General features: G+C 40.8%; 1 long non-coding RNA gene across 1 annotated transcript in view; it reads left to right on the plus strand.

The window, feature by feature from the left end:
• Positions 1-10,888, plus strand: part of LOC311511399 — an 83,221-nt gene extending 72,333 nt beyond the window's left edge. The window contains exons 4-6 of the long non-coding RNA XR_014709278.1: positions 8,550-8,631; positions 10,127-10,235; positions 10,656-10,888. This is a non-coding gene — a long non-coding RNA (uncharacterized lncRNA). The remainder of the gene's footprint in view (positions 1-8,549; positions 8,632-10,126; positions 10,236-10,655) is intronic.
• The last annotated feature ends 2,179 nt before the right edge of the window (positions 10,889-13,067 follow it).

Here is a 13,067-nt window from a genome sequence, read left to right on the forward strand (position 1 = left end):
GGACATATGGGGCATAGTGTGTACATTGGACTAACTAATGAGTGTGCAGGTGTGCTACTACCCTCTGCTGGGCAGAATGAAAACTCCTTAACTGCACATCATAGGCTCTGTAGTGCCCATAGATTTAGCTTTAGCGGTAAGGGCCTGTGCAATAATAATAACACATTTTAAACTTTAATGACATTTCCCATCAAAATTTGAATTTTGAAAATAAAAGGAAAATCTTCATGACATTTTTCTCCTGTTTTTCAGCCATCTCTAACTAATACTAATAGCCCACACAAAGATTTCAAAGGGCTTTAAAAATGGGTAAATATCTCTATTTTAAAGATGGGGAGACTGCCTCTTACATAGTTGTTTGAGGCTGATTCCAAACATTTCAGGTGTGGCCAGCAGCTTTGGATACTTCCATTTTTGGGTTTCCATCTTAAGACACCTGGGGCCTGATTTTCCAAAGTGCTAATCTCCCACACTTCCAGTTGAAATCAATGCTCAGCTCCTCCAATAGTCTCAAGTTATGTGCAGAAAAAGGGTGGTGCCCCAAATCAGTGGCCACTTGTGAAAATATTGGCCTAACTAACTTGCTGAAGGCCATATAGTGAAACAACAGGAGAGGGGACAATAGAATCGAGGAGTCCTGACTCTGCCTAGTGCTCTGTATGGATTACTCTACTCTCTCTAACTCCGTTGCCTGCTGGTAAATCACCTTTTAGAGTTTACAGTTAGGAGTTATGCTAAAATCTGGCTATGTCTACATTTGAGCTGGGAGGTGTGATCCCCCGCTTGTGTGGATGTACCCAAGCTAGCGCACTAAAAATAGCAATGTAGCTACAGTAGTAAGGGCGACATCTCAGGCTAGCCACCCAAGCACAAACCTGCCCAGATCCCAGGGTATGTACTTGGGCGGCTAGCTGCCCCTGCTACCCTGGCTCCATGGCTGGTTTTAGCATGCTAGCTCAAGCAGAGCTAGGGTAGGTACGTCTTCATGAGCTGGGAATCACACCTCCTAGCTCAAATGTTAGATGTAGCCTCAGTGGTATTGATTCACAAGGGATTTGCCATGTGTGTCAAATTTTGGTGTAAAACATCTGTTTTCCAACCAGATGTAGTCTGCTCATCTGTGAATTTCGCCTTCACTTTGAGTTTCGTCTTCAACCACTCTCCTGAACTCATTCAAAGTTTGACCTTGCCCAAGCAGAATCAAGTGTTGGGCCAACTTTTGGAAGGCTGGAAAATATGGGGTGTTTAAGGCGGGATTTGTACAATCAAGCAAAATTGAAAACCGAATAACAGGAAGCAAAACTAGACACACAAGTGTGGAGGGAGCCTGAGTATTTCTCTGATCGGTTACAAAAGCATCATTGCTTTATCATGTTGCTCTAAAGCAGGGGTCTCAAACACATGGCCCGCGGGTGGCCCACAGGGTTATTTTCTGCCGTCCGCCAGCTCCCCGTGGCCCCCCCCACCTCCCCCAGCGTTTATCTAGAGCGGCTCCAGCCTGGCGCGCACCGGGGTTTTGGAGAAGGGGTTGGAATGGGGCCAGGGAAGGGGTGGGAAGAGGCAGGGCAGGGGCGGGGCCTCATGAAAGGGGTGGAGTGGGGGTGGGGCAGCGGGCGGGGCAGGTGTGGTCAGTGGTGCGGCCCTCGGGCCAATGTACTAGTCCTCATGTGGCCCTTGTGGTCATTTGAGTTTGAGACCCCTTCTCAAAAGGTTGGTCCCTCTCTGTGCCATGTTCCCTGTGATAGATGTGGGTGACTAAGATTGATGGCTGTAAAATAAATAGTGTTGATGACACATTATATAAGGCTCATTAAAAATTGCGAGTGTGACAGATGCTTGGGAAGGCATCAGTCATTTTCTTTTTTCTATTAATATGCATTTCCTTGGCTCAGGCTTGGACTGTATTCAAGAAATGTGTGACAAGGGGCCAGCAGCAGACCAGAGAAGGCTTTTTGCAATTTAGCAGATTTGAGCTGAAAAAAAAGTGCATTTTGCTTTCGGGTTGGACATTTTGGCATAAAGTGAGCTTAGGTTTGTGTCTTTAAATAAAATCAGACCTGGTTCCAGGTCAAATCCTGAGCTGGTGTAAATCAGAGTGTGGTTCCTTAGAAATCAGTGGAGCTTTGCTGATTTACACCAGTTGAGGATCAGGCCTGGGAATAATATTGGGGCAGGGGGAACTCAACAAAAACCCAGCCTCCAGCCATAAACACAATATGGACCAAGGCCTAAACATTATTAAAGCAACTATCTCCCTTCAGGACAGGTTTGCTTTATAATGCTTTCTTGATTACACTTCCCCAAATCTGGGAGAACTGAATAGTGGGCTGATTATCCATGGACCATGATCTAAATCAGGATGAAACTGTTCCCATTGTAAGTGACTGATGAACTTTGCATATTCATAGGAAGGGAAGAGTCACTTTCCTCCTTAATACTCCTCCTCCAGACCTGCTTGGGGCCTGATCCAAAACCTATCAAAGTCAATGGGAGTCTTTGTTTTGGCTCCTCATGTGATCCACATTCCCATATCTGACCATGAAAGATTTGTTTTATATATATTAAAAAAAAAAAACCTTGAAGAAGCTTCTGTAATATTAACAATTAAAATGATCACAGCCCAAAATTGCTGCACAAGGTACACTGAAAGAACCCTAAGTAGCCAGATCAATAACTTCAAGTTCAGAATAGGTAGCCAGAGCAGATGAAAAAGAAAGCAACAAAAATGCTATTTCCATGCAAACTTCCAGCATAAGAAAATAAGCAATAAAAGATGCCAAATGTATAATATATTGGCAGAATTGTTTCCAATTGGTTAAAAAAAAATCTGAGATATGTCCAAATCCTTTTATATAATGCTACTGTGGGGGTAGACATTGATAGCTTCACTCACATTAAGTACCCATTGACTTTAATAGGACTTCATATAGAGTAAAGACATTGCTTTACTGTGAGCATTACTGGCTGTTGGTGGATAGAGTCACAGAGAATCAGACTTCGCAAAGGGATTTGTTTTGGCAAATACACTTCATAGAGGGCCACACTTGCTTAGTATTGTCAGCATACCATAGACTATTTGAACAAACGCACAGCATGCATTTGTCTCGTGATTCAGCTATGACAGACTTTTCTCCCAGCTTTTTAATTAGCACTCATTTACTAAGCATTAAACCATCTTTTCCTTTAACATAAAGATCACCCCTAGGAGCCACACATTCCAAAAGATAATTGCACCTTGTAATTTTGATGCTTCAACAGTTTAGACTGAAATATTGATGGTAATATTACAGTGTTGCCGGATTGGGTTTTTTCTGAGCACATTTACTAATCTTTTAAATATCTCTGTGTCATAAACTTTAATACAAACTCCAAATCCAGTTTGGCAATAAAAGTTTAGTGGTTTTGGATTATGCTAATCAATCAAAAGCATTTCAGGCAGATTTCTGTTTTCAAAGATGAAAGAGGCAGTTAACATAAAGTATTGTAAATACAAATTTATGATGGATCTACATTAGTGATTGAGGAACCTCAAGAAAAAAAAGGGGCTAGATTATAAACTTGTAACGCTACTGATTTGCACAAGATTCTGTCTTTATGGCGACTGAAAGTTTTCATGAAACGTTTAGTAGGAATAGAATCAACTCTGAGCTGTGCCCCAGGAATTGCAAATGGATATGTAAATCCAATGAAAGTATATGGAAAAAATCAGGAAAATCATTGGAAAAGAAAATCACACTTAAACCCTGGCCTCTTGAATAGCAGTCAATGGCCAACTTTTCTGTTCGTGTGTTGTAGATGGAGGACCACTAAAAAGTGCATAGTAGAGAAACAGCATTCGGTCCTGAATTTATACAAGATCTGATGGTTGCTGGAGGGAATGCAATGGGGGAAAGCATATTTCTCCTCATTTGGGAGGGATTCCCTAAATTACAGAGAGTTGCCTCACAGATCACTGAATTAATTGATAGATAGATAGATAAATAATAACTGACCTTCATTTACCTTTAACATTGACCTTCTATCTCTTAGTGGTTCTAATGGGACTTCCAGGAAAGGATTATTGTCTTTTGAAAAGCATCAAATGAATTTCACATCTTCTAGTGTCAGACAGCTGGTCTTTGGCACAATTTTGAAGAAAGGGTAGAATTCTCAGCTACAGAATCAGGCAGTCTTATTCTCACACAGCAAGACACAAGGGGCTCTCACTGAAATCAAGGGGAGTTATTTGTAGTTTATGCAGTGCAATTGGGAGCCTTTGTTTTGTAGGATGAGCAATCTCCTGGTTATGGACAAAAAGATGAATGATCAAAGAAAAGGGGGAAGCCACTTTGAATGGTTTGGTGTATGGTTCAGATACAAACAAAATGACTCTAGAGAAAGAAGTCTGAGACCTAGCGAACGTTCCTTTATTGTGATACAAAGTTCTCTTTGGTAATGTATTTGCAGGACAACACACTCTTGCCTTGATGTTCTGGAGGTATTGCTGCGTGTTTCATGAAGCAGTTTTCTGCATCACTCTGTTATGTTTTCAGTTGGTCTGTAGGCTCACCCACTAGATCTTTAACCTAGATTATTTTTGCAGTTTTATCCCATGTTCTATCTGTTGTGTCTCGCATTGTTCTCCCTGTTTTTTCTTCTGAAAAATTAAATAGGACTTGTGAAGCTGGTAATGCTGCACCCTACCAGTTTGCCTCAATGCTATCCTGGAGGGACCCTTTCATCAACAATGGGACATAGTCCAGACTTTCTTCCCATTTGGCTTTTGGCTTCTCTGGCAAGGCTGCCAAGGAGGATACACATTGAGATCATATTGTTGACCTCTATCCAGTAGGAACTGGAGTGAGACCATCATTTCATTTCATATAGGTCTCCAGGGACAATCAGATGGAGATGACTGTCCATACGTGTGGGCTGGATTCGAACTAGTGTCCTAAAATGAGTGTCCTTACTCCATTACCCATAATGCTTGCTGTGCATTGCTCCAGTTTGCCCCTCAGAAAGGCTAATGCACAACCAGTTAGTGACCCCCCAGGACTATTCTACTTTGGCTGGTTGCCACCTTTTCTGGCAAGTGTACAGCTCATGTCTTGCACTGTGCCAGACATACTGTTCGTGGTTCATTTTCTGCTCTGAGCTTGGCTGCTCAGCAAGGCTATATATACACCGGTTGTATTCATGTTACATACAATCTGACACTCACTAGATAGTCTTGGGATTAACAAGGCACCCACTGCTATACAACTTGTGTTGGAAGCCAGAAGAGCTGGTAGTGAATCTCATGCCTTCCTTTCTCCTGAAAGTCTTCAAGTTTCTTTTTGGCACGTAGATGCAATCAGGCACAAGATACTTATACTGTCAAGGCTTCTTGCGGAATAGATGACATTTATATTATTATACAGTTTACTGATCTGAACATACCATTGCCTTGCCCTTATAGCCCAGGGCAGGTTCTAATCAGCTTGTGTGTAGGCACCAGGCCATCTGAAAGTCTAAGCATGAGTAGAGAGAATTTGTGCATCAGCTGTGAGTGTTGAGTGAACATGATTTCCAGCTGAAGGCATCCAAATGTGTCTGCATCCTGAGCATGCATTTCGGTGGTTTAAAAGAGAAGCGCCAGCCCTAAGGATCTTACATTTTAAATAAAACCGATATCTATTCTGCAGTCACTTCAGGTGGTCTTCATTCTAGGATCAGATCCTCAGCTGGTGTAAATTGGAGTAGCTCCATTGAAGTCTTTGGAACTACACTGATTTACATCGGCTGATTTCTTTTTATTACTTCACAAGGAAATTGCAGTCTAGAACTTAGCACATGAGGCTAGGAATCAGGGCTCCTGCATTCTAGTCACACTTCTGTCACTGGCTTACTAATTTACCCCAGGAAAGTCACTTACTAACTTCTGTGTCTTGCTTTTCCAGTTGTTAAATGGGAATAACAATACGTATTGCCTCATGGGGGTCTGGGGCGATTTGCTGTTGGCCGAAGTTTGGAATCATTGAGCTCATTGGATAAAAGCTTTGAGATCATTGGATAAAAAAAACTGTCTAGGTGCAAATATTATTTCTTTAGAAACATTCGCGACCCTACTGAGTATAATCTGTACTAATCAGCAGGTGGCGTGAGGCTGTTGGTGTGGACATATGTGTAAGAAATAACATAGAGCACAAATCTTCCAGTTAGCCCTTGGACCTTATTCTGTTCTTACTGTAAATCAACAGTAGCTCCATTGAAAGAGGTTATCCTGGTATAAAACTGGTGCAAGCACAAAGAGGGTCAATCCTATTGGATCTGATTCTGATCTGAGTGTCAGCAGTGTAATTTTACCGGCTTCAATTGAGTTACCACTGATGTACATCAGAATAAAAGGCATCAGAATCACGATATTGCTACATTGCTTACTGTACTGTACATTGCTTATTGAAGTTCATTGTTTATCCTTAGATTTATTATAAAAATAAAATTCCAGGCTTATCTAATTATTTAAGAAGTCTTTAAAATTCGCCAGCCACGGAATTTGGTTCCGGACACTATGTGGATCCTGGGGTTTGATTTGGACCATTATAAATCTCTTTCTCAGTGTAGATATGGATATGATGCTCATCAATGCAGTATTGGAGCACTGCACATATATTACTGAATTTATCGTCACAAAATACCCTCTTGTAGGACAGGAGTATGAACTCTACTTTACAGACAGGGCATGGAAGGGCCCAGATTTGTAAAGGTGTTTAGGTACCCTGGATTCTAAAAAGGTTTTGGGAATCCCACTAGGCAACTACCTGCATCTCTAGGCTCCTAAATACCTTTACAAGTCTGGCCCTAAGGTACTTGCCCCTAGTCACCTAGGAAGTCTGTGGCAGAGCCATGAATTCATGCAGATTTCCTGAGTCCCAATCCAGTGCCTTAACCAGAAAAAAAATGCGAATAAAAAGGTTACATGTGTAATTTGAATCCAAATTCAGGCTCGGAGTTCTGAACAGCCCTAAAGTTTGGAGAACGTTTTGATCAATCTCTAGTTTCTTTTTAATTGACTCACAGTCAACTACAATGATCTACAGTGATCTGTGTAGTAAGCAGCAGCTGCTTGTTAACCTATTTCAAAGATGGATTGGGAGTAAGGACAAGTAGGGGATAGAGGGAATGCATACACAGAGACACACCCATTGCCGAATAGGCCATCTCCTGTTACTATCTCATCAGGTACTACAGTGAATGAAGCTGTTGTGTGTCATTTCTAAGTGTTGCCTATCCAATGACGCAGTTAAGAAAAAATTCAGAAAGATAATTTACAAATTTGTATTTAATATGGGACCTTGTTCCAGCTATTCTACTCCTGATAGTGCAGAAAATACACTCAGTTCGATCTCCTGCATTAAATCGAATATCCTTGTTTGACACCATTTTCTTTTCCTTTCTCCCTCTACTTTCCTTTACACTATCATTTAGTTGGATTTTTCCTTCTCAGTTTATATTTTTTTGGCCAAAGTTTCAAGAAAGATTGCCCGATTTGCATTACATTGCACGTAACAAATTGCACTTGCAAGCTTCTGAATTTACAAGTGCAAGTGGTGCTTGCATGGGAAAACGGGGTACTTTCTTTGTGCAAAAGGGGCAGGTTCAAATTTGGAAGCTGTGTGGAAGTTCTGCTGACAGTTTGGCCCCTGCCATTCAATAAGCATGTGATAATTTTCTTTCCAGCAGGGGTTTTTATTCACAGTAGAATACACATTACAGTATGTGCTGTACCATCATCTACACTTGGGCATAACAAATAGTGACATTTGCAGAACAGAACTATACTGATGTTATGTTGTAAATGTGTTACATTTAATAAGAATTAAAGTTTTTTTAAAAAGGGGAGGAGGATAATTTTCCAGAGTCAAATTAAGGGAACATTGATTTGATCTAATTGCTGTTTTCATGTAAGTGTGTAACTGAAACCAAGCATGTGATTCAAAGCAGTGTATACACAGTATTAACTAGAGTCTTGGGTCTGATCCAAAGCCCATTTAAGTTGGTGGGTGTCTTTCCTTTGACTTCAACAAGCATTGGATCAGATATTAGAAGAAATGAGAGAGATCCTGTGATTTAAAACTAAACCAACACGAGCTCAGGGATGGGAGCTTCTGAGGTCTAATTCTGGCTCTAATGCTGACACACTGGCCTCACGCAGGTCACATCCGCTTTCTGTCTCACTTCACCTGTCTGTAATCTGTCTGTTTCGCATCACCCATTGCTTTGAACATATACCAGTACCATAAGAAAGCTGGATGTTATTACTGGAGATTCGGCATCTGCAACACACATGTTCACATGCACGCTATTTCCCTTGAAAAGACGGTGATGGTTGTTTTTGGTTTGGAAGATACAAAAATGGTCTAGTCCGTGGCTTGTGCAAATCATTACAGCTTCATTGACCTCACTGGAGCTGCACAGTTTTACACCATCTGAGGATCTGGCCTAAGATAGTATCATAAGACTCTGTCAGCTCCAGTTATAAACCATTCACAACGCTTGAGTTTAACTTGTATTCATTTCCCTCCATTTAGCTGGATGTCACATGTCAACAACATAGAGCAAAGGAATGGGGAAAAGAGAGGTGTGTTTTTAAGCAGGCCAACGGAATGAAATGTAAGTAAATTAGTTTTCCAGTAAATATATCCTGTAAGAATATTATTGTGGCATATTATTTTTATGTAATGGAGGATACGGTGGAATATGCATATGGAAATACCATTAAAGTTCAAAGAAGACACAAAGCTGCTTGCATCTAAAATATAGGGTCTGATTCTCCGCTCACTTGCATCAGCTTTATGCTGGTGTATCTTTGCTATCTTCAGCACAGTTAGTCTTGACTTACACTGACATAAGCTAGAGGAGAATCAGGCCCAGCAAGTTCTGAAGTAAGGCCCCTGATTCACTGAGGTAAGTATATGATGGATTTTATATAGGGCTGGCTGGAAAACAACTATTCTGTTTCATTAGAAATTTCAAGATTTTGGCATTTTCTTTAGTTCCAAAGTGGAACCCTGAGACTTTATGAATTTGTTTGAGAAGGGGGAGAGAGCCCCGCAACCCAAAATATCCAAGTGGTTCGGGCACTCATGTGTGATGTGGAAAATACAGGTTCGTCTTGATGCTCTTCCTGATTTGGGGAAGGGACTTGTACCTGGCTCTTCCACATTGCAGGTGAGTGGCTGAACCATTTGGCTGTTCTGGGGTGGGTCTCTCTCTCTCTCAGATTACATCCTGGTCTGGAGAAACCTTCCCAGCATTTTCATTGAAACCAATACGCATCTGTGAAACATTTTTCTTTTTGGCGGAATGGCATTTTCTGATGGGAAAAATCGTTTTGTTGACATTTTTTCAATCAGTTCTATCTATAAGTCCACACATAGTTCCACTGAAGTCAACTGGACCATTTACATGTTTAAAGTTAGCTTAAATATGTTGGTGAACTGGGGGCTATGAGAATTGATGGGCCTGATACTGTAAGGTGCTGTGGACCTGTACCTTTAATTGATTTGAAGCCCCTAGTGGGTAAGCGTCCGTGAGCTACAACCATCAACCTAAAACGGTTGCATAGTAGGGCAAGTCTCCAAGCATTGCTATTGGTAGAGAAATTAATGGAAAAGAGGGAAATCATAAATTGTACACCGGTATATAATATATTAGTGGTTTAGGCTGGATAGTCTCATCATTCAGAAACTAGACTGAGTGAGCACAGCCAGTCAGAGTTTGACATTGCCAGTTCATCCCCAGCTCTCCCTATTTAATCATCTTCTGGAGCTCCCTCAACAGAGGGTGGGGCGACGGGGGGGGGGGGTGAAGATGGTCAGATGTTATAAAATACACGTCAGGCTTGCTGTGAGTCATTGCAGGGAGTCTGTCTAGTGGAAGCACATCTAGATTAGTAAAGCACTCAAGAGCAAGACGTCCAGCCACCCCTGCCCATAAGACATCAACATGCTCTCCTTTACTAAGGGCTGCAGTACAAGCAGAAATCCAGCTTTTACTTTCTAGCAGTTTCTTTGGCTAGGCCCCGTCTAGCAGCATTATGGCTGATGAAAGTCCCAGAATGCACCTGGATTCCACCTCCTCAGGTCTGAGTTCCCCTTTCTCCTAGGAACTAAGAACACCAGTGAAGCCCACCTCTTCCCAAAACAGGAGCTGTGTCTGCGCAAGCTTCTTCCCACTCCCGACCTGCTCTGCCAATGGACCTAAAAGAACTAGCGGTGAGATATTCAGGCTTCAGGCTGCTTCAGTCAATTGTGACAAGTTTTTTTCCCTTTGTGATATAGATCCCTATCTACTAGGAATTGAACCAGCGGTACCAACTTTTTCACACCGGCCACTGAACAGCCATTGGATGTCAAGTAGCAGGGAGGGATAGCTCAGTGGTTTGAGCATTGGCCTGCTAAAGCCAGGGTTGTGAGTTCAATCCTTGAGGGGGCCATTTGGGGCAAAAATTGGGGATTGGTCCTGCTTTGAGCAGGGGGTTGGACTAGATGACCTCCTGAGGTCCCTTCCAACCCTGATATTCTATGATTCTAAATCCATTCTCTATAAACCTGACTTGGATTAATACCAGTGACTGACAGATCAAAAGCTCCATAGCCTGTTACCAATCTCACAAGTGTCTTATTTCTCTACAGTTATCCTCTTTTTCAGTCTTTTCAGTCTGACCGTTAATTACCTCCTGCTGCATCGTGTGACTTTATGTGGTTAGAATTTCTCTCGTCTGTGAATTTCACACCGTACATTTAAAGGCACTGCTGGGTCTGTTGAAGGCATGTGAGTTGAATGCTAGAATGTACATTGTTTAAAGAAAATGAGCCGTACAATATATTGGGCAGTAGCATATTGAAAAATATCATAAAGCCAAGTATCATGGACAGGACGCTGTCCACTGTCCATGTGCAGAGCTGGGTAGAAAACAGATTTCCATCCCAAGAAAAAAATTGAGATTTTGAAAAAACGTTCATCACAAATCAGGATGAAAAACAAAAATTTACATTTTTTTCATTGAAACAAAATTCTGAACATTTCTGTGTTTCCGGTCATTGGCAAAGTTTGGCTTCAGTACATTCAAGATATTTTGTTTATATTGTGACACTCTCTCTCTCTAATTTTTTTAAGTTTTAAATATAAAAATAAAATTTCAAGATTAAAAAGTCATTTCAAAATGAAAAATCAAAACTCTCGATTCTGAAAATGTTGAAATGGGACGTTTCAACATTTTGGAAATGTTCTTTCCCCCAATTCTTTTTTTCTAGTTTGTTGTTGTTGAAATCAATACAATTTCACAAAAAGTTTTGATTGTGTGGAAATGACATTTTTTGACAGAAAATTGACAGATTTTTTGACCACTTTTATCCATGTGTACGGTACTGAGGTAAATGCCACCCATGTGTCATTGCGGAACACTATCAGTTGTGTCTCTGTATACTCTGGGTGCACTTCATCATCTCAATCTTATCTCCATACACAGGACACTAAGGATTTTTTGGAAGAGTTACTCTCCTAAATGAAATAAAACTGCTGCCCAGTGGGACTCATCCATCATTTAACTAATGATTTTACATCACTGGAATGCAGAAAAGCATCTACAATGAAAAACAAACAAACCCTGTAAACAATTAATCTATTTCACTGAAGGCCATCAAGTTCTGCCAAAGATTAGTTTGGACAATCCATAATGCACTTCTGCAGATCTCAAAGCTTTTTCGATTTCCATAGTTCAAATTTTTAAAGTGACCTTTCTCTGAGTGGGTCCTTTTTAATAGGAAATGGAGTTCATTTCTGAGTGCAGTCACAAAAGTAACTTTTTTCTGTGTTTTTGCAAAAGTGGACCCATTTGAAGCTCTTAATGACATGGAAGACATGCAAAATGTCAAGTACTTTTTGCGACTCTTTCATGCCCCTCTAGTTAAAACTGTGTTGGGCGCCAACGTTGCAGGATGTATTGCCATTGACCCAGCATCTGCAGAATCCTGCAACACATGTCCAGTGACTACAGTTAGATGAGTCATATGTAGCACGGGCCAAGTTTCATCCCAGAAGGGAAAAAAAAGCTACAGCACAGGAACAAACCCCTGAAAATAACAGGAATTGGTTTTGTATTTGGGCTATAAAAACAGGTTAGAACAGCCTGGCTATTTGCTTCTATTTTAAATTTAAGTGGTATTACTCTGTTAACCACTTTCCATTTTTGCTTCTTTTTACCATGACATAAGAACACGAGATATTTTAGAAACCAGAACAGGGCCATTTGCACCAGTATGGCCTGATGCTAATTTCTGTCCATTACCTGAACTGACCCTCATTCCAGAGATGAACTGTCTGTTTCTTAACATAGGCCTCCCACAAAACTTCCCCTCCCCTTTAACCTATGATAAACCCCATAGGGTTGAGTGCTCTCAGAGAGGAGGATGGAAGGACTAGAGGAAAGCTACCTTTTGCCCCTCCTTCTGCTCCACTCTGATTGACATTGTACAACACAAGATCCTCCTGGTAGGGATTGTTGGTACAATTTTCAGTATCTTCTGAGTCACTTAGGAGATACTGAAGTCACATTTTCCAAAAGAACTTAGGCATCCAAGCGTCATAAAAAGTCAATAGGGCATAGGCATCTAAGGGTCAGATTTTTAAACGTATTTAGGCAACTAAGGATGATGTTAGGTGCCTAGTGTGATTTTCAAAAGTGATGAGCCTAAATCCCATTGAAATAAATGGGAGTTAGGTGCCTAGATGCTTTTGAAAATCTCACTAGGCGTTTATCTGAATCTTTAGGTGCCCAAATACCATTAAAAATCTGATCCTTGGTGCCTAAATCACTTTTGAAAATGGGATTCCTAAATAGAGCTGGGAGAAATTTTTCAGATGAATCTTTTTTTTCACTGAAAAATGCGGATTTGTGTCGACTGAAATAGTTCACAAATTCATGTCAAATTCACCAAATCGTTGTAGTCAGAAAAAAAATTCAAATTCAAAAGAAGTCAAAACGTTTCGTTTACATCTGTTCAAAATGAAACGTTCTGACTTTTCAATTTGAAACAATTTTTTAA

This window comes from Lepidochelys olivacea (genome assembly GCF_965140295.1).
Source record: "Lepidochelys olivacea isolate rLepOli2 genome assembly, chromosome: 22".
NCBI lineage: Eukaryota > Metazoa > Chordata > Testudines > Cheloniidae > Lepidochelys > Lepidochelys olivacea.